This window comes from Caretta caretta, chromosome 1, assembly GCF_965140235.1.
Source record: "Caretta caretta isolate rCarCar2 chromosome 1, rCarCar1.hap1, whole genome shotgun sequence".
NCBI lineage: Eukaryota > Metazoa > Chordata > Testudines > Cheloniidae > Caretta > Caretta caretta.
Window position 1 is genome coordinate 117,304,711 of NC_134206.1, and position 27,085 is coordinate 117,331,795.

Sequence of the window (27,085 nt, forward strand, 5' to 3'; positions counted from 1 at the left end):
CTGAAATCCCAGACTGAACTCGTTTCAGTGACAATTAGGAAAAATATCTTCTTACTCAGAGACTGAGTAGATTTGTTCTAGCATTACTGATAACCCATAAAGATGGAATCCCGCATAGTCATTTTTACACAGCCACTTTTTAGATTTGGTCTGCACTTGAAGTGCCCTATTTACAGACAGGCGCAGAATGGACAGTGGAAGTATGAACTAAGCTTCTCCAAACTGGTCCATCAGTATGTCTCAACTCTACCTGGAGCAACCAGCTCTGGTGATGCTATGGTATTCCAATCTCCATGCTCATTCAGTAACTGGACTCTCTGAGGCTGCCGACACAGCACCAACTATTGCCAGTTGTGATGGTGAAGTTTGATGGATTGGACATCTATCTTCTAGAAACTGGGCTCAGACCATAAATTCATTTCACACTGGCCAATGAACAACCATGCGATGGAAATGACTTTTCTCACTATGGTCCTACACTGGATTAGAATCCCATGATGCTCTGTGGCTAGGGACTCCCATGATGCAGCACAGAAGCTCAGCAAGAGGGAAGAGACCTTAATGCACCATGGGATGGTTGTATTGTCAGGGAGTCCAGGCTTTAAGGAGAACGAGGACACGAGACACCCAAACTACAATTCACAAGAAGCACTGCAACAGTATTTCCAAGTCAAAATTTTTGATTCTTACCCAAAAGTTTTGGGGGGTTAGATTTTTTGCTGAAAAATAGATGTTTTTCTTTGGGGGGGAAAAAAGGCATTTTCCAACCTGTCCTAGAACATGGTACTGTTCTGGACTGCAATCTGAACTCTGCCATAGCCAAGTTTTATGTAAGTGAATGTACTATGGTTTGTTGAATGTTACGTCTAATATAGCCACTTTCTCCATGTCTCTAAATTGTGTGCAAAGACGGTGGCATAATAATCCCCAAAGGTTTTTGATTAGTATCTGGGTAAAGGCTCCAAAGCTGTGGAGTCCACATCATCCTTTATTTTAAAGCATATAGACCCAGTCATTTAAAAACAAAATAACATGCCAGTAAAAAGCAGCAGGCATTGAGACTAGAGTGAGTGAGTAATTTACAACAAATATTTTACCTGACAAGTTTAGCCTCCTTTTCCTCTAATACATTTATTATTTAAAATTATTTTACCTTTTTTAAATCTAAGGACTGATTTGAAGCAGTTCTCTGCAAATATTTGCTAGATAGTATACACTATTCATATTCAGGGATTTCTCAACTTGGGGGTTGCACAGATGCAAGTAATCACCAATCTGCCCTTACCATATGGCTAATTCGAAGGGGGATCCTGCCTATATAGGAATGGGGGTACCAATATGAAAAAAGTTAAGAATCACTGCACTGCGCCATGATGATCTGTGATCTATGTGTTTGGATGACACAGATAAGTCATCTGGTGTTGCTTTTGCTTCTTGAATGGAAGAGTGTGCAGAGACTTCCAGTAAACATGTGAACTACACATTCATTTTCTGCAAATATTCATGTGGGTAAGTTTTAAATTCACTTTCCATGGACATTTGTGCCGGTAAACCTTAATTACACAAACATCACAGAAAGCTCTAGTTTAAGAAATAATAAAACAAAGCTCACCCAGAGAAACACACTGACATATGCTGGGTTTGCCCCCCTCTAGGAACAATTATGCCAGAAGTAGGTGATAACAAAATATTTCCCCCACTCTGTGCAATATTATCAAATAAAAAACAATCCTCCTGAAGCATGATCAGCCAATGCTCAGCACTGAAGCCTTAGTTTTACTTGCAGTTCAGTTATTAGACCAGTGGAAACTTTGATTCTCTAAGTCGCAAGTAAATGAACGCACATCATAGCGATGTTATGACCATTTAATCGTTTTTCCATAAGAAAAGATTAAAATGCCTTAGTTATGCTAGATTAAATGCTCATTCGATAATTGCAATGGACAGTATGCTTTCAGAGTAGGCGAATTAAATTAAAAGAAAGACAACTACAGAAAATGTACTAGTGGTAGAATTAGAGAATGTTTCATCAGTTCCCGATGTCTCTACAGTAATGAATCTGTCAAAAGATAATAATATTTTCGTGAAAGGTGTGATTGGATAAGTCACGTTATTTATTAACTGTTACCCTAAAATATCACTTTTGTCTTATTATTAAAGAATGGTTAGAGAGCAGCAGGGATGCCTGACACAAAGCATTAAAAAATGGATTACGGCTATAACAGCCTTGGAGTGTATACACTGTGCTGTAAACTCTGTAGTAGAATTTGCTAATACTGTAAACCAGCAGAGACTGGATCCAAGTTCCATAGATTGATACAGCAATTCGCCCAGTGTATTTAGATAGTTCCCTGGAGCTATTTTTGTCACAACAGTTTAACCATCCACATCCTTAGCTTCTAAACCTGATTTTCAAAGCATTGCAATTAAATACACTCTTTTTTTTAAAGATGGCTGTGGGGAGGGGTTGTGTTGTGGAAGGGAGAGTATTATAGCAGCAAACACAAGTGAAAAATCTCTCAAAGATTGCAGCAAGGTCCCTGTTATTGCTCTGGCATATATTTTTCATTATGAGCTTGAATTGAGCGAGCAAAGTGTCTGGTGAAGAATGGTTCTTTAAAGACCCATATTGACGCCGACAAGGAGAGAGGAAATACACGCCATTCCAAGTGTGGCAGACAGTAAAGATCCTGTGATGAAAGGTAAAGAATGCAGATAGTATAGTTCTGAGCATTATACTAAACCCTAAGATAGACACTGTACATAAAGCATCACCCACTCCAAATTTTACTGTCTTTGTTTCTGTAAAAGCATTAGAAGGTAAGGGGGGGGTGGATTTTAACGGTTCAGTCTTCAATGACATTGTTACAAAACAAAGTTTGGCAAAAACAACTTCATATATTTTGAATTTGTGTTTTCTGAGCCCAAGATTAGCAATTACAAGTGGGGTTTTGCCAAGCTACGTTGTACTGTAGCAATTACCAGATACTTATGATAGTCATTCTTTACTGTGGCAGTAAGATCACATCACACTGATAAAGTGCACAATATGGAGCTGTATACAGAAGGAGCTTTTACGCCAGAGAATATAACAGCCTTTATCTAAGTACGTGAGACTGGCTAAAACCATTCCTTGACTTCATTCACAAATGAAATGTAACCGGCATTTGCAGAAGTCATTTCTGATTAAGGAAAGATGTGAGGTTTCCAGTTATGTCAGGAACAGGAACAACTCTTGTAAAATGAAGAATACCTTTTTAAAGTGGACCCATTCATTGATAAAAGCACTACTACTTGCTTCAGATGTGAATTGAAATGATCCAAAGTACTAGACTAAGTGTGGATCCTTCACGCATTTACAATGCCGCAATACTTCTTAATAGCAGGGCTACAGTAAGTCTGAATTCAGAGGGCACTAACCAGTTGCTGGTTGTTGTTTTTTTTTCCCATCGCTGCCAGAAGAACTGCCATTAAAAGCATTATTTTGGGGAACTATTTCACATTTGGGGACACTGTATACCTTCAAATCAGCGGCGTTGCAATGTGTACCCGCATGGCCCCACAGAATGCCAACATTTTTATGGCTGACTTAGAACAACGCTTCCTCAGCTCTCGACCCCTAATGCCCCTACTCTACTTGCGCTACATTGATGACATCTTCATCATCTGGACCCCTGGAAAAGAAACCCTTGAGGAATTCCACCATGATTTCAACAATTTCCATCCCACCACCAACCTCAGCCTGGACCAGTCCACACAAGAGATCCACTTCCTGGACACTACAGTGCTAATAAGCGATGGTCACATAAATACCACCCTATACCGGAAACCTACTGACCACTATACTTACCTACATGCCTCCAGCTTTCATCCAGACCACACCACACGATCCATTGTCTACAAGCTCTGCGATACAACCACATTTCCTCCAACCCCTCAGACAGAGACAAACACCTACAAGATCTCTATCAAGCATTCTTACAACTACAATACCCACCTGCTGAAGTGAAGAAACAGATTGACAGAGCCAGAAGAGTACTCAGAAGTTACCTACTACAGGACAGGCCCAACAAAGAAAATAACAGAACGCCACTAGCCATCACCATCAGCCCCCAACTAAAACCTCTCCAGCGCATCATCAAGGATCTACAACCTATCCTGAAGGATGACCCATCACTCTCACAGATCTTGGGAGACAGGCCAGTCCTTGCTTACAGACAGCCCCTCAACCTGAAGCAAATACTCACCAGCAACCACACACCACACAACAGAACCACTAACCCAGGAACCTATCCTTGCAACAAAGCCCGTTGCCAACTGTGTCCACATATCTATTCAGGGGACACCATCATAGGTCCTAATCACATCAGCCACACTATCAGAGGCTCGTTCACCTGCACGTCTACCAATGTGATATATGCCATCATGTGCCAGCAGTGCCCCTCTGCCATGTACATTGGCTAACCAAACAGTCTCTACATAAAAGAATAAATGGACACAAATCAGACATCAAGAATTATAACATTCAAAAAACAGTTGGAGAACACTTCAGTCTCTCTGGTCACTCGATTAGAGACCTAAAAGTTGCAATTCTTCAACAAAAAAAGTTCAAAAACAGACTCCAGTGAGAGACTGCTGAACTGGAATTAATTTGCAAACTGGACACCATTACATTAAGCTTGAATAAAAACTGGGAGTGGATGTGTCATTACACAAAGTAAAACTATTTCCCCATGTTTATTTCCACCCCATACTGTTCCTCACGCGTTCTTATCAACTGCTGGAAATGGTCCACCTTGATTATCACTACAAAAGGTTTTTTTTCTCTCTCCTGCTGGTAATAGCTCACCTAACCTGACCACTCTTTTTACAGTGTGTATGGTAACACCCATTGTTTCATGTTCTCTGTGTATATAAATCTCCCCACTGTATTTTCCACTGAATGCATCCAATGAAGTGAGCTGTAGCTCATGAAAGCTTATGCTCAGATAAATTTGTTAGTCTCTAAGGTGCCACAAGTACTCCCGTTCTTTTTGCGGATACAGACTAACATGGCTGCTACTCTGAAAAGTGTAACACTGGAGAATGCTGACTGGCAGCATCCCAGAAATGCATTTAAACATATGACGCTTTAGCCAGTCTGGAAGACTTGCAGACAAATCAAGCACCATATGGTAGGATACCTAAAGTAATGACTCCTAGGGATACAGGGAATTTGCACACCACCTCAGCTTCATCTCTGACATTGGCTCCCTGGCCTGTTCTGTTGTTTTTATGATCCAAGGGATCAAGTATTCAAGGTTGCCTATGAGACACACACACACACACTCACATGCACACTCACCAAATAAGATGTGTGTACATAACTCTCTGGGTCTGCTCTAAGTATTTATTTCAGTTTCATATGACAGTGGTATTTTTGGAATAAACTAACTTTACCAAACATGAGGGATGCTGCAGCTCTAGGCACCTCAGGTAGGGTTTTCAAAAATACTCCTTTTTGGCCTAACTCTGCTCCCATTGAAATCAATGGGAATTTTACCATAGACTTCAGTGGGAGCAGAGGCAAGCCAACACTGAAAAACCCAGCCATAAATCTTAAACAATATTTTGAGTATTTAGGCTAAACTTCTCTAGCAGTCACATCCCCTGATGTCATGTCAGTTTCCCAATGCCTTTTATAAAAATCTGAAAGCCAGCTTGGGTTAGGCTTCAGTAAAGACATTACAGTATATTCAGAATTCAGCCAGCAGACTTCATCCACATTCAAATGTTCTTCCACAGAGCAAAGGGACTCTTTTGCCTAAATAGAGCTTTGGCTCTACAATTTTTCATTTAAAAAACAAATTGAAAAAATCCTGGCAAATATTTTTGTGCTGTTTGATTCCTTGGAAGATGATTAGCACCTAGAAAAAAATGTCAATGAGTGCATTAGAAGAAGGCAGCTTAGATGGATTTATGCAAGCATGATCCTGCTCAGATTTCCACGTGATTTAAATGAGAAGACATGCTGCCACAGGCCTCTGCCATTTAAATGATGTCAGTATGGTAATGCCATCGGGGTAATCATTGGGACATTGCACCTTGAATGACACAGAACTTCCTCCAAGATGAGGACAGGCAGGCAGAAGGTGCTGAAACAAGCCAAGTGTTTTGCTTGCTTTCTTCTGCTCCAGAGCTGAATTCTGGCTGAGCTCTGTGCCTTTGAGTGAACCAGAACACCAGCAAGAAGTGTGGGAGCATGTAGGTCAGTGTTTCTTGCCTAATTCTGGCTTCCTCCAATCACCACACAGACCATCCACGACAGGAATCAGAGAGGTGAATTCTTTTGTCAGCTTGAGGAGTAGAGACAGTGATTTGCACAGGTATACCTGCCAATCCAGCAATGGAAATTACACACATACACACAAACACACACACACATGCACACACTTATGAAGATAATTCTTGCTCCAGGCCAGGTGCAAGGGGGTTACAATAGCACTGCGCACCCATTTGATGGGCCAGAATTTAGCCCCTACTGTTCTGAAACAGAAGCCAAAGAATAGAGAAAATAAATAGGATGTTTTAAAATACTTCCGATTACATAATAAGATGAACACTATATGCACATCAGCAAAGCTAGAGTTAGTATAATGCCATAAATGCTTCCTACAAAATAATATAGCAGTTCTTGAAAGGGCCTCCTTTACACAGCCATGGCTGACTATACCAGGGGCAAGGCAGTGGCGAATCAGGCCCACTTAACTGTATTTATACTGAATAAAATATGTATTTGTGCATTAGTAGGCACAATAGTGCATAAATCCATCATGAAATGACTGGAGTAAGGCACCAGAAACTCCAGCTGCCAAAAAACATTTCCTCCCCATATACTCAGCAGCAGCAACATATTCTTTCAGAGAGAGAAGAGTAACTGTCTTCAAAAGGAGACTTGTCTTTCAGGTCGGGTGGTCAGTACTGAGTAGGTTTCAGACTTGGTAACTTCCAGCTTATCTGTATGTATATATTATATATCTATCTATCTTACTATACGTTCCATTTTATGCATCCAATGAAGTGAGCTGTAGCTCACGAAAGCTTATGCTCCAATAAATTGGTTAGTCTCTGAGGTGCCACAAGTACTCCTGTTCTTTTAGTACTGAGTAGGTATTTCTGTTCTCCTTGGCTTCCTAGACACATGTAGAGGATGTAGAATAAGGGTCAGTAACACTGTAACTTTTTCTGTACCTTCTGGAATGTAATTTGGTGAGAAGGAGAAAAGGATGTGTTTGCCCTCGATTGCAAAAAAAACACACTGATCTTCATGTACGTACCAACACACATATGAACAATTTCAGTGCGAAAAGGTCAGAACGCACTGGACGACAGAAGTGCTCATTCAAGATCCATAGAAAACCAAAGGATATGCAAGCATCAATACCATAGATCAGAATAGGGTTGTTCTCGGTCTTTGTTATTTACTACTGAAATTTTTAGCACTGGTAACAACACTGTACTATAATCTGCTAAACAGTACAATTTTTTTCTTTCAAGGTCAGTTTCAAGAAACCCTTGCGAGATTCAGCTAATTAATTTTTGGCCTCTTTAACTACAGGGTATTTGAAGCCACATGTTATGAATTATTTTCAGTTGAGATATTAAAATCAGATTACAAGAGAAAAGCCTTGTAAATATTTGCCTTCAAATGAGTCTAAGAATAAATATATATTCAGTAATTCATCCATATTTAGCAGATATTAAAGAGACAAAGCATAGCTTTAAATTCACTTATCATTTTGTACAAAGAGGGGGAATATGAAACTTGGCTTGATTAGCTTGTTTCTTCCTATGCTTTATAATACCTTATTAAAATTTGAACTTTGAAATGGATATTATCAGTCAAATAATGTCAGCAGAAATATTTAATCTGTGGTTAGAGCTTTAGTTAATAGAACTTTTATTTGAAGTATTTTATGTCCAAAGGGAAAAATAATATAAAGAAAGCCCCGAATTGACTTGGAAGGTTGATTTTCCTTCTGTGATTTCATTTAAAATCCCTACATAACTTGCTGCTCAGAAAAACCCTCTGAATCTATCCCAAATTAGATTTATAAGATTATTGTACTTTCATTAGGGGAAATGTTCCATTTTAGCGTGGGAGGTATTTGGGTCTTGATGATTTGTACAGTTCAAATGGCCCACTGAGTTAAGCAGACAAAGAGTATACTGTTGTGTTCAGCTGAGAGAAACTCAAAAGAGCTGGTTCCCCCATCCCCCACTGATAACATTTTAACAATTAAGGAAACCCTGTATCCTCTAGAAATTGAATAGGATTCTGATTCTGACCTTGCCCTTGACAAATCCGTGGAATTAATTAATTTAAGGCAAGTTTTTAGAGTTCTGAGAGATCTTATGCCCAAAATTAAATTCAATATATAATTGGCAACAATATTATTATTATTTTAAAAGAATAAGGATGGATTAGTACAGCCTTCAAAAGGACATCACAAACAAAAATCACTTTTGTGTTTTGGCAACACAAGAGCTGCATTTATGAAAACCCGGGTGACTGTCATTCATAGCATTCCGTTTTGTGGCATAGTAATGCCATTAGAAATCGACTCCAATCCCTGTAAAGTATCTTTTCATCTCCAAAGACAAATGCACCAAATACTGCAGAGTGTACCTGTAAAAAAGATAAGTATGAGAGAGAGAGAAAATCATGAACTCTTGCTGTGCATTGTTGTTTTTCCACTAAAATATACAAGTGGCATCTGTCATTTCTGAATTCGCATGGATAGATTTCCTCTTGATAAGAGCATTTTAAGCCAGCAACTTGAAAGAAAGAAAGAAAGAAAGAAAGAAAGAAAGAAAGAAAGAAAGAAAGAAAGAAAGAAAGAAGCTTCTTGAAGGACACAGTTTAATGAGAACCCCAGTTTCTCAGTGTGAGTTTGTAAAGCAGGTAAAATGTAACTGTTGATTTCACAGGGAATCTGATTTCACAAACACTCAATATTTTTTAAAAGGGTTTTAAAAAATTGAATGGCTCCATTCATCAAAGTGCTCCTTAAAGCAATCTTTATGTGTGGGACCACAGAGAGATACTTCACGTAGGCTCAAAAATACTGATGTGCCAGAGCAGCTCAGTTTTTCTATCCATCTGCTTGCCTATGTGTGTGTCTCTCTCACAGATTTTGCATATTTTATATTAAAGAAATTGCAACTCACAACTGTGAAGGCCAAATGGGAAGGTGTAATATGCCACACAGAGATGTTATTTCACTTATTTTCAAGATCTGGAAACCATAATGTAATGTCTAGAACAGAAAATTCACTCCTGGAAGAAAAGATCAAGTCCAGAGTTCAAAGTCCCTAAGTAAGGGTCAAATTCTTTCCTCCTGTTAGCCTCTGTCTTGGTAAATTGGTCAAACTGGATATTGCCTTTGTTATCCCGGATATATGACTGTCAAACCCAAGCATTCACAGATCATGTCAGGCTCTAAAATGAAGGAATTGGCTTAAAACTATATGATTGAAAAAAAAATCATAACTTCTGGATCTATTATAGGTCTCCAGGGTTTTGAGCCTTCAGGGGTCACACAGTTTCAGGCTTTCCTCCATAACCATGAAGGCTAGAAACTCACTTTAAAAAAAAAAAAAAAAAGGAGGTTCTCACATAAGTTCATGGCTCCAGGACCTGGGGTGAGGGGTGGGGTTAAGAAATACACTAAATATTGCAAGGGACTCATGATAAAATCACAAGAGTTGGCAACACAGAAAGGTTTCTCTTGCTGCTTGTACTGTTTTATCGGCTAACCATTAGGTCAAGACACTGAAAATGAATGTTCTCTAATGCCACGGGTAAAAGCATGTCACGTGCTTTCCTGCTTTCAAAATCCATGGAGAGCCCCTTGCAGTAACTCTGAACGTTGGGAACATCCCAGGATAGGAGAGGCCACATGAGCACATGCCATCTATGGTCTGCTTCCCTGGCGGACTTGGAGGATATCCAAGTAGATATTTATTTAGGATGCATTGCTGTTTCAAGCAGCCTTAACTGTCACACCCTACTTAACCTTTTCCCTCAGTGATGGGGTCTTTTTACAGGTGGAGACAAGGAAACCAATGGGAGCACTGCTTCTGTCAAGGGAGCACTATGCATGTGGTGAGCTCCATGGGAGCAAAGGCTGTGGGTCCTTGGGAATCTCGGGTGTCACTGGGTTTACAGAGCTTGCTCTGCAAGCCAAATAGCAAAAATCAGGAAAGTCAAAAGTTAAGGCTCCTGTTGCGTTAACTCAGCCAAAAAGGCATATGTTTTCTTGTTAGGTTGTAGCTTAATAGGTTACTCGTTATGTGTAATGCATTCTATACCCTTCAACATACAGAATAGCACAATTTACTTGGCTGCTGGAACATTAACTTTTGCATTTCCTTACTTCTGCTCCTTTAACTGTGCACTATTATTGTTGCACGGAACAAGTTGTCACATTTTGTAATGCCCTTGGTGTATACAAGAGGGAAGTCGTCACAATGACTGTGCTGTTTGATCAAGATGATGAGAAAAATCACACTGGTGTGGCAATGGATTAATTTTAACTTCAAAAAATATCACAAAGCAGCCATTGTCAGTTAGACTATCAAATTTATCAAAACCGATCCAAGTATAACCCTAGTGACCTAGTGAGGAATTGCAATTTATCATATAATATAATATGCACCATTGTTGCCTTTATTGCAGGAATGCCTTAAAGACCATAAAGAAATTACAGGAAGAGATTTTAAAAGGAGATTTAGGAGCTCAAATCCCACTGCATTTCAATGGGACTTGTGTTCCTATAGCCCAAAGGTGCTTTACAAAATCCCCAAAACAATGATGCTAAAGGAAAGAGTGGCATTATATTCGTATTTATTGAATTTCCTTTCCAACCCTCGTTCATTCTACATTCATTTCTTGCTTACACTGCAGTACACAATAAACAACATGGAAAACTGCAAAATAATACACTAGCCTTTTTAAAGATTTTTTTTTAATAAAGAATCCTTTTTATAGCTTCCTCTAATGCATTGCATTCTTGTTAGGATCTAAAAGAAGCAGAGGGCTAAATATTCTGGTGCCATTTGTGTATGTCCTTGTGGGCATGCTCAAGGACATAAGCATCCAAGTAGGACTTTCAAGCTGGGCAGGGGCATCCCAAGGTAGATATTAGACACTTAAAAGTCAGGTGTGGTCAGAACATATCTAATTAATTAGGTGCAGGTGGAAACTGATTCAGAATCCGCTCCCCATTGGCTGAGGAGCATGCAGCACAAGCACAAAAAGGATGTGCTGGAATAGGAACCACTCTGGTTCCCCTTCCTTCCTTTCTTTCTTTCCTTCTGTGACTGAGTCAGTGACAACCAGACAGACTGACTAGCTTCGGGGAGGTGGTGTCAGGAGCTACAGATAGCTCTCAGAGAGTGTTAGGGTGGGAGACATTAGAGGGGTACAAGGGAGAGAGCTGATGGGGTTGAGTGAGGGCTGCAGGATAGGATGGTTTGGTAGGAAGGAAATCAAGTAACAACCCACAATTCATCCTGAGGAGGAAGAGGAGGGGGAGGAGGTCACGTACGTATCCCCCCAGAAGGGTATCATCTGCTGCTGTTAGAGAAAATAGGTTAAGTGAATAAACATACATGCGACGATTCTATGTAACGTCAAGTAGAAATGTATTGTAAGTAATGAGGATAGCTGGGGAACTTAATGGGAATTCCGTGTTAGAAAGTGGAGGAAATAGGAAGGCTGGCCAAGGTGTCATGGCAAATGATGCACAGCCACTACTGCACTCCCACGCCTGCGTTTCAGCTTAGCTCTTTGCTGCTGCACAGGCCACAGGTCTGCCTTTTCAGAAAGCCGGCCACAGAGTCAGCCCCAGGGACTATGGTATTGAAAACCCTGCATGTAGGTCTCAAACAGCTCCCCGTAAAGCTCAAAGGGAAAATAGCTCACAACTATTTAGTATACAAACCCCACAACCAATTAAGCCCTGCAAATGGTTCTTGAAATGCTTTTTAAACAAAGCCACTTCGCTAGTGAAACTATTCACCTCTTCCACACAGAGCAGTTTGGCCAAAGGAAACAGACCAGCATTTTCTCTTTTGCATATAGTCAACTTCTAGTTACTTCCACATCCCAGCAATGTCCTACAACGTTTGGATGGCAAACACTACCGAGAAATGCTTCACCTCCAAACTCTTGAAAGTGACTTTTTTTGATTGCTTCCAAACACTTCTTTTGGTACAAACTTCTGCAGCTTTTTCTTTCTTAATTAACAAAACCTAAGTTTAAAGGCCTAAAATATGCTGGCAGTCTCCCCATGAGGAAGATTAGTTCAGTCTTGGCTTTCACTGCCACCCACCTCCTAGTGGATGGACTTCATATCATGCTTTGTTGGAGGCATAGCTGAAAGCAAAAATGAAACTCAGACATTTGTACCAGTTGAGGTGCTGGGCTGCCAGTTGCTGTGAATCCAGAAGCTGTGAGTGACACAGCTATTCTTCAAGACACTCCTTACCTTTTGCCCCCTACTGTGGTTGGCACAGCATTAGAAGGCACAACCAAAAGCAGCAATTGTGGCATTTGGGGAGATGAAAATACATGATAGGCTGGGTGGGTGTAAAAAGTTTTATTGGAAAAACTGACTATGAAAGAAGGTTCTGTATCAACATAGACTTGGGTGCAGGGATTGTGGGAACAGGTTTTACCCCACATTGTAGCTACAAGGGCTGTCAAGAGATTAAAAAAATTAATCGTGATTAAGTGTGAAAGTAATCATGCTGTTAAACAATAATAGAATACCATTTATTTAAATATTTTTGGATGTCTTCGACATTTTCAAATACATTGATTTCAATTACAAGCACTGTGCACTTTATATTCTGTGTTGTAATTGAAATCAATGTCTTTAAAAATGTAGAAAAACATCCAAAATATTTAATAAATTTCAATCGGTATGCCATTGTTTAACCGTGCAATTAATCGCGATTCATGTTTTTTAGTTAATCGTGTGAGTTAACTGTCATTAATCGACAGCCCTAGTAGTTACCATTTCTATCAACCTGTTTTACCTGTGAGACTGACGTGTTATCTTACACGTGCACCTCTTCTGTCACATCATGTTAAGTAAGGTATAATTGTAGTCTATTAGACTGCTAGAACCAAAAGACAGTGCATGACAGCAGCTGTCAGCACGTCACACAGAAAAGCATCAAATGTTGAATTATACTAGTTTCATATCACATTAATGTGGCAACTCTTTATGCCCAGTCGCAAGGGGACAGCCAGTGCTTAATTTGCGCCGGGGCTCAGTTTGTGCCTCTAGCTTGGCAGGTTGTAGCCCCAGCACCTCTGGGCTTCCCACGTCAGTTACCGGTACTGGGGTACAGCAGGAGACTCATTCTGGCCACAGAGCTCCCTTTCTGCTCTGGGGCTGCAGCCGCTTTGCCCACAAGTTCCAACGCCACCGCCTCGCCTGCACCCCTGTGCGAGGCCAGCAGCGCGCTAAGCCTGCCCAATGCCCAGTGGCTGTGGCTAAATCGGCACAAGCTGAGCTCCCACATCCTGGGCAGAGAGTCTTCTGGGGCCGGGGACATCACCCCCCAGCAGCGCTTCCGCCAGCGCCCCCTTGCCTTACTGGGGGGGGCTCCTGCCAGGAGGCCGCTGCCCCCTGAGGGGCCCAGGAGAGGCAGAGACTCCCCAGTGCTGTCAGTGAGGAACCAGGCGAGCTGCCAGAGAGTGGGGAGGTGACCAAGCAGCCAGGGCACAGTGTGGGGCGGGGGAAATGGACACCAGGGCAGGGAAGCTCCAGGAGGCAGCCTGGCGCTGTGGGCATGGCCACGCTGGGGGACGCAGAGCAGGCTCATGGAACAGTCAGAGAGGGGTCCACAACATGCACTCTGGCTGAGAGGCGCTGACCAGTGCCTAATTTGTGCCGGGCTGAGCTCCAGGACCTCCAAGCTTGGCAGTTCATAGCCCCAGCGCTTCTGGGCTTGCCCCAATGGTTATGAACATAAAAAAATTGCTTGAGATCGACACCTAATTGCTTGAGTCCTGGCACCTCTTTCATTACAAATTAAGCACTGGGGACAGCTTCAGATTTTCTCACTCACAATTAGTAGCACCTTACTTTGCAAATAGTCCCACTGAAATCAATGGCACTGCTCATGTTATAATGTGAGTTTCAGCTAAGGTATCAGAATGTGGCCCTGGATATATTTTTTTATTTATTTACACTTGCCTATAACAGAATTGCAGGCATTCTATTATGAATATATTCCCTTTTTTTTTCTACACAGTATGGTCTTTGTCGTGGGGAAACATGAGTCTCTCTCCCAAATCCTTAAACAAAACTAGTTCGTCATCTTATTGCAGCATTGGTACACAGGGGGTGACTAATGTGGACAAAATTTTGAACCCATTAAAAATCAAGAGGAGTTTTGTCATTGACTTCCGTGGGACGCAGACTACACAGGTTTAGTACCCTGCAAATCATCCAGAGAGAGAGAGATTACCAGCTGAACCAAAAGAAAAGAAAATCTATCAAAGCAGGTGTCACGGTAGCCAGCTTCTTCCCATCCAGAGCTGACAGCACCAGGTAGTTTTAATTTTGGCTGGAAGTTTAGACCTCAAATTTGCAGATAGCTCCACAAGTGCAAACCCTTACTCCTGTGCTGAATCCTAGTAAAGCCAACAGACAATGAGAAAAAGTAAGTGTCCATGCTTGTAGAGCTCTTAGCTGGATAGAAGTCTTAATGAACTTGGACCCAGATCCCCAAAAGTATTTAGTCTCCTTGTAGGTTACTACCGAACACCCTCAGTCTTGTTATTCAGTGTTCTGGCTTAAAGATTGGCTCCATATTCAATAATAGGGTCCCTTCCTGCCAGGATGTGATAGCTGTGTATTGTGATGATGGTCATGTTAGACTGTTTCCTTCCCTCCTTTATGATGGTTATAAACAACTGAGATAATATGAGAAAAAATAATTCATTCTGTAAATTTCTAAGTATAAGATAAAGCAGTATGTGCAAAATACTGCCCCTCCCCCCCGGTTTATAGAGTTTAAGTATATTTATAAGAGAAGAAAATCCTTTTGATATACTGGAAAAATATGCGTTATGGATGATAGGGAATATCTGATACTAACCAAAAATGCTCACTAAATCCTCAGCTAAATCTATGTCTAGAAGAAGTCTTGTCAACTAGCACAGACTACAGTCTTGTCAACTACCACAGACCACAGTCTGAGGTCATCTTTGAGACATCCTTTTGGTGCTTTGTCAGACTCTTGTGGGAATTCACAGTGCTCCTCCTCTAATCGTTCAGGTATCACAGGAAGAAGAGGCATAGCTTGAAACCCCAACCTGTTCAGGATGTATCAGTTTTCCCTACTGATCTCTTCCTTCACTTACTGAGTAAAAGCTAATTAGCTAGTCTGCGTGGCTTCCAGCTCCAAGCTACACCCTACAGTCAAGCCAGCCAGACACCACCTCAGTGTTGTGTCTAGCTCCAAAGAAAACCAGGGAGTAGCACATAACTCTAGGAATGTCCATTCCTAGGTTGCTGCAGAAGTGATGACCATCCAACCTGCGTGCATATTACTTGGGCTCCAGGGCATCTGCCAGACCCCTGATAGCACATACATATTTATATTTTGTTGCACGTCTCAATATTGTTAATGGCTGAGATTCAGAATAATATTCACCAAGAGTGTTTTTGATGCATTTTTGGGAATAACCACTTTCATTATTGGGCTAGTTCTGTACATAGTTAAATACATTCATACAATAAATTAGTCGGGACTTTTTCCTAATCCTCAAATTTTATTCCAATGCACCAGATAAATGGGGATAGAATTAGGCCCTATATGTGCAAGGTGGGTGAGTCATGGTTCCCATAATAACATTAACGTTTCCTTAGCTTGACTTTCCTCCTTCAAATCCCTCCTCAAGTCCCACATCTTCAATGATTCCTACAAGAAATGGATGAACCAGTGATTGGTAGGTTCAGAGATAGTCAAGGCTAGTTTGGGGGCAGTTGGGGATAGCTTATTTATTCATGAGGAAAACCCTTTAAAATTAATTGGAGCCATCAAACCCTGCACACAGATAGCCTTTTCCCATGTAATGGCATTATTTTCTTCAGTGAAGTTATACCTCACTTACATTGGTGTACCTGAGAGATCTCTGTGGGCCAGGTTCAAAGAATTATGCCCTAAATAACAGTATCTATGCTGTGCTGTAACAGTGGCTTTTTGCCACTAAACCAAATAGTCATTTCACCTTGTCCAGGAAAAAAGCAGATCTACTGCCAAAATCCCCGTCTAGCAATCAGAAATAAAGGACAACAATAGTCCCTAAATTACACTTCATCAGCCAAATATGGATAGTTTGGTTCTTCTAATGGTTTATAATGTTCTTATGAAGATTTTATTGCTTCCACTCCATCCTCCACATTTCAATGCCCTTGTCACAAATGTCTTCAAATAATATCATGCGCAGGCTAAACAGCAGACATCCCCCCTATGAAAGAAAACCCAATGGCAGCAATCACAGCAACCCCTCTTCAGTTTGGGAAGTGTCTGCACTGTATAGTGTACAAATTTAGTACAGTCTTATGACTCTGTATGCAGACAAGGCAGAACCTCTAAGCCAGGCTATTGCACATTATTTCTTGTACTGAAACACCGAGAGTTGTTTCAGAGTAACAGCCGTGTTAGTCTGTATTCGCAAAAAGAAAAGGAGTACTTGTGGCACCTTAGAGACTAACCAATTTATTTGAGCATAAGCTTTCGTGAGCTACAGCTCGACACTAACTAGCTGCGGTAGCATCCCCAAAGCCCATGTACTGAAACAAGTTATTCTGATCATGCAGGGCACAAAAAAAAGAATATGCCAGTCTGGAAAATTGGTGTTTCCTCTCTTGCACTCCTTCCCTTCCTCCCTCTAGCTTTCCATCCTGTGTCATCCTACAAGTGCATGTTGTTGTCTAGGACCATTATTCAAAGCTCTCTGCTGCAGTAACAGGACTTGTGAAGCAAGTAATGGCAGGAGTCCCCAAAGGAGGCTATGGCAAGGCCAGATTAGGAGGCTCAGGCCCAGATCCTCTATGGTATTTAGAAGATCAATGCTTTTTGTCTGTTCAGTTTTACTTCAAAGGTTAACATTTAACCGAAATGGCACAAACTTGGCCTGGGTCTCTGGCTCCGTTCCTTTCATGCAAGATCACAGGCAGTAAGCTCCAATAAACACACAAGCAAAATCTGTAAACCACACAGGTAACTCTTGTGTTTCCCCAGAGCCTCCTGCTCTGGTTTCTAATCAGCTCAATGCCCCAGCATCTCTTTGCTTCCAGAGAATAACCTAGTCTAAATTGACTCAACTGCACCCACTACGTTCCCAGCTGTGCATTCTTACCTGAGCTGCCTCTGAATTCTGGCAGGAAATTAACCTCCCAACTCCAGATTGCCGGTTGACTTTGTGGGGCTTCCTTCCATGGCACCTCTGGGGTGGAGTGCTGCAAGGTTGCATGGTTCACCCTGGAGTATCAAATGACCTGAATACCCAATCACAATGATGCTGTATAATCTATCCACCGGTATCCATACCCCCTTGGCACATCGCACGGTGAACAAGGGCCTGTGGAAAGATATACTCTCCCAATCAAATGATTCCTTCCACAGCTACTGTGCAGTGGATCTGTACAGCTTTTCCCAGTACTCTGATCAGCTGCCATCGGGCAATGTGCATGTATTGCAGTTCCACACTAGTAGTTGCAGAGTGTCTGTCTGTGCACCGTGCACTCTAACCAGGAGCAACTGCTTGCTCAGTGAGTACTTATTAATTTACTAACAGCAAATGACCAACTGGCGACTGGATTCTTTTTGTATCACATGCAGCGGAACTCTGATGACCCAAGCCCTCCCACGCTGTGTAAAGCAGCAGCATTGGTTTCTTGGACTTTTCTACTGAATATAGAGTATGACTTACTCCTTTCCTCTAAAAAAAAGGAGGACTTGTGGCACCTTAGAGACTAACAAATTTATTTGAGCGTAAGCTTCCGTGAGCTACAGCTCACTTCATGGGATGCTTATGCTTATGCTCAAATAAATTTTGTTAGTCTCTAAGGTGCCACAAGTCCTCCTTTTCTTTTTGCGGATACAGACTAACACGGCAGAAATCACCTACTACAGAGAGGCCCAACAAGGAAAATAACAGAAAACCACCACCCATCACGTACAGCCCCCACCTAAAACCTCTCCAGGACATTATCAATGATCTACAACCTATCCTGGAAAATGATCCCTCACTCTCACAGACCTGGGGAAGCAGGCCAGTCCTCGCTTATAAACAGCCCCCAACCTGAAGCAAATACTCACCAGCAACTGCACACCACACCACAGAAACACTAACCCAGGAACCAATCCCTGTAGCAAACCTCGTTGCCTACTCCGTCCCCATATCTACTCTAGCAACACCATCAGAGGACCAAACCACATCAGCCACACCATCAGGGGCTCATTCACCTGCACGTCTACCAATGTGATATACGCCATCATGTGCCAGCAATGCCCCTCTGCTACGTACATTGGCCAGACCGGACAGTCCCTACGTAAAAGAATAAATGGACACAAATTGGATATCAGGAATAGTAACATTAAAAAGCCAGTAGGAGAACACTTCAATCTCCCTGGACATTCTATAACAGATTTAAAAGTAGCCACACTTTGAACAAAAAAACTTCAGAAACAGACTTCAAAGAGAAACAGCTGAACTAAAATTCATTTTCAAATTTAACACCATTAATTTGGGCTTGAATAGGGACTTGGAGTGGCTGGCTCATTACAAAATCAGCTTTGCCTTTCCTGGAATTGACACCTCCTCATCTGTTATTGGGAGTGGACCACATCCACCCTGATCGAATTGGCCCTGTCAGCACTGGTTCTCCACTTGTGAGGCAACTCCCTTCTCTTCATATGTCATTATATAATGCCTGCATCTGTAATTTTCACTCCATGCATCTGAAGAAATGTTTTTTTTACCCATGAAAACTTATGCCCAAATAAATCTGTTAGTCTTTAAGGTGCCACCAGACTCCTTGTTGTTTTTGTGGGTACAGACTAACACGGCTACCCTCTGATACTTCCCTGAGGCTGAATCTCTAAAGCAATCTTTACATAAGTTCTTTAAAGCAAGATACCACTCAGATTTGCCAGTTGACACATTCAGCCAAAGTGTGCTCTCAGTTCTGCTAACGTCCATGGGATTGATCTTAGCCCTTTACTTCCCGTTCCCTGTACTAGAGCAGCTTATGAGCTCACTAGAAAGCATGAGGGAAATGACGTAGGCTTGTGTAATGCCTGATGTGGATTCCAACTACATTTGAGCTCACTATAGAAGAGCTTCACAATTCAATTAGAATAGCTCACATCCAGCAATTACAAGATAAACAGAAAATTACCATTTAGAGATGCATTTCTCCTAACACTAGTTCCAGGAGGGGTGTAACAGAGATCAATTATAGACCTACAGTACCAGAAAACTGCACGTGAAACGACTGAATTTCTTAATATATTTTCTTTACCTTCACGTACCCTCCTCCATGTGCACAGAGGAGCCTGGATAAAATGGAACCCCTATGGCTTCTCTGCACGGGCAGGATTCTGGAAGCCTGTGCGGGGGCCCACATATCCTGGAATGGTACACAACTCTATCAGGACTCTTTGTGCCACAGTGCACAGACGAGATGTAGTTGGGGGATGGGTTGGCGAGTCAATCTGCCAAACATCACCTGGGGAGAGTAGGTAACTACCAGAGCCCACCAAATCTTTCACTGCTAACAAAATACTAATAAGATTTGGTGCTTTTTTTTTTTTTTTTTTTTTTTGCAAAGGGTCTGAAACACGATCCTGATATTCTCAACTGGTGGCTCACATCCATTCTATGCTCATGGCCTCATTCCACTGCAGATATTTCTGAATGCTTTGGGGCCAATGGCAAACTGTTCATTGTTGGCACACCTCCCAGTTATTGATTGCTGAAGTCACATGGTGTGTTCTTCTGTCCCTCTGATTGGATGACCTAATATTTATGGACAAGAAGAGTTCCTGAAGAAAATGCTGGGGCTCTCACCCTCAGGGAGAATGTGGGAGCACTTCAGGGAGAGAGCTGTGGAAGGTGAGCAGTGAAACACTGTTCCTATTCTCCCTTGTACACAAAAGGGGGTTATATTTGTCTACATGCATGGACCCTACATTTAAAAATAGCTGTGTTCCCTCCTGACTAAGGGAGGGTGCAAGATATATGCCAGATGTATTGTCTGCTTGGCATATTTGAGTCTTTCTCGGCATATCATAGGAAGTAATATGGCCTCCCTTCCTCCCTAACTGGAGCTGCTGATTGCTGGCCCTCTTTTTGCCTGGATGATGGCAGCAGAGCTGATGGGCCTCCTCCTTGTCAACAGCCTTCCCAGCATTGTAGCAGCAGGTCACTGTCAAGGCTTGTGACCATATATACAGCCCTCTGCCATGTGCAGAGATGGCTCCACAGGGCAGTTTTCTTGGGGTGCTGATTTTCCCTCCCCATCACTTTGCTAGGTGTTCTCACTGAAGGCACATTGCTACATGTTCTGGGCCTGAAACACATGCAAAATATTTCCAGACAAGTGTCCTTTCTGTTCCTCAAACATCCCCCCTCCTTAGCTCCTGTTTTCCCCCTCTTCTCCCCACTGCTGCTCTCCCTGATATTGTTTGAGAGAGCCAATGATTTTAAAACTCTCCCCTTGCCTCCTAACATCCTCACAGCTGAGCACACAAAGCCAGTATATGGAAGGGAGAGTGTACCAGCACTGCTGACAAAGGGGCCCATAACCATGGGTGAGTTCTGGTATTTGCACAAATTAAAACTCCTCCTCCAAACATAGGTGCCAACAAAAACTGGCCATCCAAATGTTTGTGCAAAGGGAATAAAAAGGGCAGAAACGTGACCAGATGGAATCACTAGCCAGCTTTAGCAAACACGCTTGCTAATTAATTTTTCCATTGTTTGCCCAGCTTTGTATGTAACTGAGACCAGAACTGGGTTTATCAGTAATTACCAAAAATTCTGAAATTTTACCTATCAGCATACTGTGTTACTACCCAGTGTACTGATCTGTGAACTGTGTATCTCTTAGTCATTTCTCAGAAATATTTTAAAACTCAGCACTCGTATTTACTGTTGTTGTCTTTGTAAAAGGGGGTGAAAATTACTTATGTATCAGATCTCATTATGAAAGTTTTTCAAATCTAATGGCCTGTTATCTTCATGGCTCTGTCAGTGTACTCTCTGGCTGCAGTTAGGGCTCATAATCTGTGGTTTGGAAATCAGTTCACTAGAACTCGAAACACATTTCCCCATTCCACAGTGACACCTGCTGGGAAGAACTGAGCTGATCAGAGACAGGATCCCCTGCTGCTTAGCTTGGCAAGGGGCTGTGGAGTGCAAAATGAAGAGTCTATGGCAATCAGGCAGATTGATTCTCCTCCTTTTCTTCCAGATTTAGCTCTTCTCTTATCACAAGGAAAACGGATCTATGCCAGCATGATTAATACCCAGAAACTCTTTGCACAACTCCACAGTCCTGAGAAACAGCGCTAGTATTTCAACCAGAGACCTGAAGGAGAAAAAAGAGTCTAATAGATCAGATGGATTGTTCAAACTCATGAGCCAAATTCATCCCAGGTGTCAATGTGATTAAAGCAGGGATGAATTTGCCCCACTGTGCCCAAACTCATGACATTGTGTTTTGTGTTATGTCCCCTTCTCCTTATGTGCCTTTAGCCACTGCTCTTATTCAGTCTTTGGCTCCCTGATACCAGCATGTCTGGCCCTGGAAATGTTTTCTGCATAAAGGACTGCAATAGTATAATGTACATAATGACAAGGGATATTGAAAAATCCCCCCATAACTGAGGGAAATGATAACTTTAGAAGAAAAGTGCCAAAATGTTATAGAAATAAATGACAAACACCAGAACATTAGGCAGGATAGTGAGCTATGTAATGTATCTTTAACAGTGTGGAGTTCATACAATGTCATATCTAGAAAAAATTTGGAAAAATTGAGGGATTGTAAAGAGGAGAGAATTTCTAAAATTAGAAGCCTCTTATTAGAGCTTTAACTCCCCCTGTTGTTGGGAATATTCTTCTCGGCTGAAGGACAGAAATCCCTTTTGATTGCTGTGAAAGATCTTTGTGCTGTACGCGATCTAGGAAATGTTCAGTTCCTTTAATTGGTAGTTTGGCTTTTTGCTGCTCCTCCTCATTTTAGCTTTTCAGTGATCCCAAAACAGCTTAACTATAGCAGGGTAGTTTCCAAACCCCTCCAGTATATTTCCTTTTTCTCTTCAGAGCAGTACCAGCTTCCATGCCCATGTCCCTTGTTTGACCTGGATGCTTCCTGCTGTTTGTTTTGGTTCCAGTGCCAGCCTGAAGGTGCTAGAAACTGGACCACAGGCCATTCGATGAACAATGGGAGCCTTTATACCAAGAAAGTCTTAAAACGTTCCACAGTGGTGGCTCTTGGGGCCCATATTCTTTAATCCTCCAACTTCTGATGGCTCCAATGAGATTTCACCAACTGGGAGAAATCTCAACCAAAGATAAGGACATTTGAAAAGAAAATAGAGCATATTTTAATCAAAAAAAGCTCTAGCTTTCTTTTTCTTGTTAAGTAGCTCATCAGTGAGATTTTGTCACAGACCTATTAGGATTTTCAGCAAAAAGCTTCTTTTACAGATGAAATGATGCCCTCTGGTGACAGATAGCAGCATTGCAGCACACATTTTTATTCCTTTTTTGAGCCCTGATAGAAAAAACAACACACGTCTTTCTTTCTCTCCAAACTAAGGAAGCTGAATTTGGATTTCACTGTAAATCAGGCTAAATTGCATTTCCCTCTTTGCTTCTATTCCATAGACCAATTATGTGCTCATTTCCCTATACATTTGCAAAAACCCTACTACTTCTCCTTTATCACGGACTGCATTTTGGTTCGTCATAAAACTAGCTTCAAGAGAATTGGTCTCAAATACTCCACCTCTCTACAGAGAAATTTCTGCCTCCATTTAATGAGTCAGAGTAGTGTCTCACTGACAGTTGCACATATAGACTGACAATATTTCTATCTTGCTTACAGAGTGTGATATATTTTATATAGATTTCTCATGTATGTTATACATATCAAATATGAGTGTAGATGTATGAAATAGATACTGTAGTTCATCTTACACAAATAAAGTCGCATGTGTGTAGATTTATACATAGGACAGAAAGTTTAGTTTCCAAAGCCTCATGTTCTAAGGATCAAAAGTTCAGGAATTCATGTGGTATAAGTGCTCCTTGTAGACTTTAACTATATCTCTCAAATTGCTTGCCAGCAATATCTTGGTGCAGAGACTTTTAGGATGAAAAAGTCAGCATGGGTTAAATCCTCTTGTTAAATCGCCGCCTTATTTTTCCTTCACTGCTCTGTTTGACACACCCTTGTGTGCAGCTGTTTGGATGATAAACGTAATATCTCTATGCACTCGGTACTACACTAGTAACAGAGCCAATGAACCTGCAACGTGACTGGTCAGAGAACATGTGTTCAAAAGACATATATGCCAGGATCTGGAGAATTCGTGTTTTATCTGTGGCTCCTGTTTGGTTTAACTCATGAACTAAATTCCCCCTCTTTCTGAATGTATGCAACTCCCTGTAAAATTAATGATTACACTCTAATAACTTTAGTGTGGGTTATAAATCCAGAGCAAGAAGAGAATATATACCATACTCCCCGAAGCACTAAATGATGAGTAGTGAATGGCTGTAACTGGGGGCAGAATTATCTTACTTGGTGGCTGTCCCACTAATCTGATAGCCTCAATTCCAAGGCAGATTTTCATTTAGCTGACGTAACAGAGGTCTATAGTTCTTGAGTTCAGGTGCTCAAGCAGCAGTAATATGCGCTGTCTAGCTGATGGCCATAATGTATGTGTTGGTACATGGGCATGGACTTGTAACACTGTTTTCTAACAAACTTAGGGGTTGCATAAATGTCATGGAACTACTTTGTTTTTCGCCGTGTGGTTAATTTATGGGGATGCTGATTTTCTTATGCTTTGTGTCATGCATTTTGGGACAAAAGGGGTGTATCTTTTTTGCTCCATTTGTTAGCAGTGGGCCACAGAGCAAATAGTCTAAAGCTCTTTGGATCAAGTCAGGCAAGTTAACTTGAATGGGTTTTACTGAAAGAAAAATGTATTATGTATTATTTGTATTACTGTAGCAGCTAGAAGCCCTGAACATGGACAAGAATCCCTTTGTGCTAGGACCTTTACAAACACAGAACAAAAAGACAGCCCCTGATGCAAGAAGCTTACAATCTATGTATTAGACAAAAGATGAGATGGATACAGATACACAGGGAGCAAGGAAACAACGAGACACTATTGGCTGGCCTGATAGGCAGCAGACTCAGTACACCAGCAACCTAACCATTCTCAAAAACTTGTCCCATTGTGTTTAATTTGAGAATGGAGGCCAAAACTAATAGGGAAGTACTATCTTTAAGACCAGCATCCATGTGCAAAGCCAGCTCTGGAGGAAAAAAGATGAGTTTAAACATAGATGAAAGTGGTGTAAGAGATCTGAAAAGTGTCATTCTACCATGCAACAGTTTCAGCATGGTTCTCCAAGGATACCACTCTGGATGTGCCTGTATTGTATATCAATTACATTTGCTTATTAACTCTTAAGTTGCTTAATCAGTGTATAACATAAGGACTTGTCTACACTTGAAACGCTGTAGCACTTAAGTGTAGACAATCACTTTAGTCTGGTGATAGGAGGGGTTCTCCCATTGCTACAGTTAATCCACATCCCCAAGGGGTGGTAGGTAGGTCAACAGAAGAATTCTTCCATTGACCTAGCGCTGTTCACACCAGGGGTGAGGTCAGCTGAACTACCTCGCTCAGGAGTGTGGATTTTTCACACCTCTGAGCAACATAGCTGTATCGACTTAACTTTTGAGTGTAGACCTAGTCTAAAAAAATGAGAAAAAAGACTTTCTGGCATAACTGATTCTTCAAGTTTGTTTGTCAGATCCTCTATCTTGCTATATGTTTCTCAAAAAAAAAAAAACTATTAAGAAGTTGAAATATGTGTAGCAATACTTATTTTGTTTTCAGGCACTTTTCTGTTCAAAAGAAGCCAGACACAACTTTTGCATAATAACTAAGAAATATTCTAATAAAGCCAGATTGTGAACCACTTACTCACAATAGTAAGTAGTTACCCAAATAGTCTAATTGATTTTTCTGGGACTACACGGTTGAGTAATTGCTTAGTATGTTGAGTAAGGGGTTCACAGTCTGGCCCTTATGAATTTAGAGCCTGTTTCTGCTACCCTTACTCATACTGAGTAAGACTTAGCAAGTAGCCCCATTGGTTTCAATGGGATTATTCATAGAATAAGGTACCACCCAATGTGATTAAGACTGGCGAAATCTGGCGAGCAATAGTACATCGAGTCAAGTTTTCTTTCTGTGACAGTGGCCAGAGCCAGGTGCTTCATATGAAGTGTGAAAATTATGAAATAATCTATCGGAATTTCTTTCTCTGAATCATGAGGGTTTATAGCCCTTCTGAAAAAAAAAGAAAAAAAAAGATTCTATCTAATGTAACTGTTGATGAACATATCCTTACAAATATCTCATCCTTTTTTGAATGTCACCATGCTCTTGGCCCTAACAATATCTAGTGATAAGGAATTCCACTGGCTGTGTTGTGATTAAATACATTTATTTTATTCAAAGGTGGAACTAGAATAACAGGTCTCTGCTCTACAACTTATGTTACTTGTTATTTCTCTCTCTGCATCTGATCCATTAGAGGGAGAGACTGAATCCCACAACGCCAATCCTTGCCGCACCTCAGCCATAACCATTTATTTCTCCAGTGGCCTTAGCTTCTCTTGGAAGACTCTGTAGCACTGAACTGTTTAACCACAGTCAGTGTTTCTAAGCTGCCTTTCTGCCTAGACACGATGGCTGAGATTCTGTGCTGTGTGTCTTAGATGTGCGTGTAGCATAGAACTCGCAGCACAGGAAGACAGGGGCTACGTTGGCTTTAAGCCACCTTTACCCACTCCTGAGCAAAGGAGCCCTCAGAAGGCCTTACATGGTTGTCTTCCAGGGTGCCTGCACAGGGAGAATTTTCCTATAGTTGGAACTGGAACTTTTAGGGCCAAATTTTTGCTGCTCTGACTCTCATATGTGGCATAAAGAGCCACAGTAGGAGTGAGGATCTCACCTAAGCAACTTAAGGTAAACGTTATCATTTGTTCAGGAATATTCCAGAAAAAGGACATTGCTGAAACCACCCAATGGTTGTTCCAAACCACCCATGGCCAAAGCCTTACAACCTGCAAAGATTTCCGAGTTAACTGCTCTCCTTTTCATGACTGTTGCTTGCCTCACATTTAAAAAAAAAAGAAAAAAGGAGAACTGCATCCAAAAATATAGTGTCCTTACCAATACCTACCATTCCTCTGATGCTTCAGCGTACAACATTACCACATATTTTCTGAGATAGGTTAAATGTAACTTGATCACCCAAACTCCTCAGTTCAATTTATTCATTGGGGTTAACAGCTGCATAAAGCCAAGATTGGTCACTTTACTCCACATAGAAAATCTTCCTATCCTCCGCGAATAAAACCTCCAAATCCCCTGCTGTACGAAGTGCTTATTGGTTAATCCTTTTGGGGAGTTGCTTGTCTTGACTTTGTTGAATGTTTTGTAACATTCAAGATCAGACTCATTTTATTAAGAGCAGGATTCAAATCTATTTCCCATTTAAGCATCCTTGCCCTCTACTGCTACAAAAACCGGGTCTCGGACTTAATTTGGGAAGACAAAAAGGGTCCTTTTCAAGAAGCAACCATCAAAGATCAATGACCATCAAAACCCTTTACTTAGGAGAAAAAAAGAAAAAGGCCAAGTTTCAAGATAACATAGACACTGAGTCAGATTGGAGTGCCTGAAG

The 27,085-nt window shown here is 41.3% G+C and overlaps 1 protein-coding gene across 1 annotated transcript in view; it reads right to left on the reverse strand.

The window, feature by feature from the left end:
- LOC125629022 (uncharacterized) overlaps positions 1–17,821 on the reverse strand; it is a 30,323-nt gene extending 12,502 nt beyond the window's left edge. Inside the window, exon 1 of the mRNA XM_048834309.2 lies at positions 17,432–17,821. The gene's annotated coding sequence lies outside the window, so the exon portion shown is untranslated. The remainder of the gene's footprint in view (positions 1–17,431) is intronic.
- Between the last annotated feature and the right edge of the window lie 9,264 nt (positions 17,822–27,085).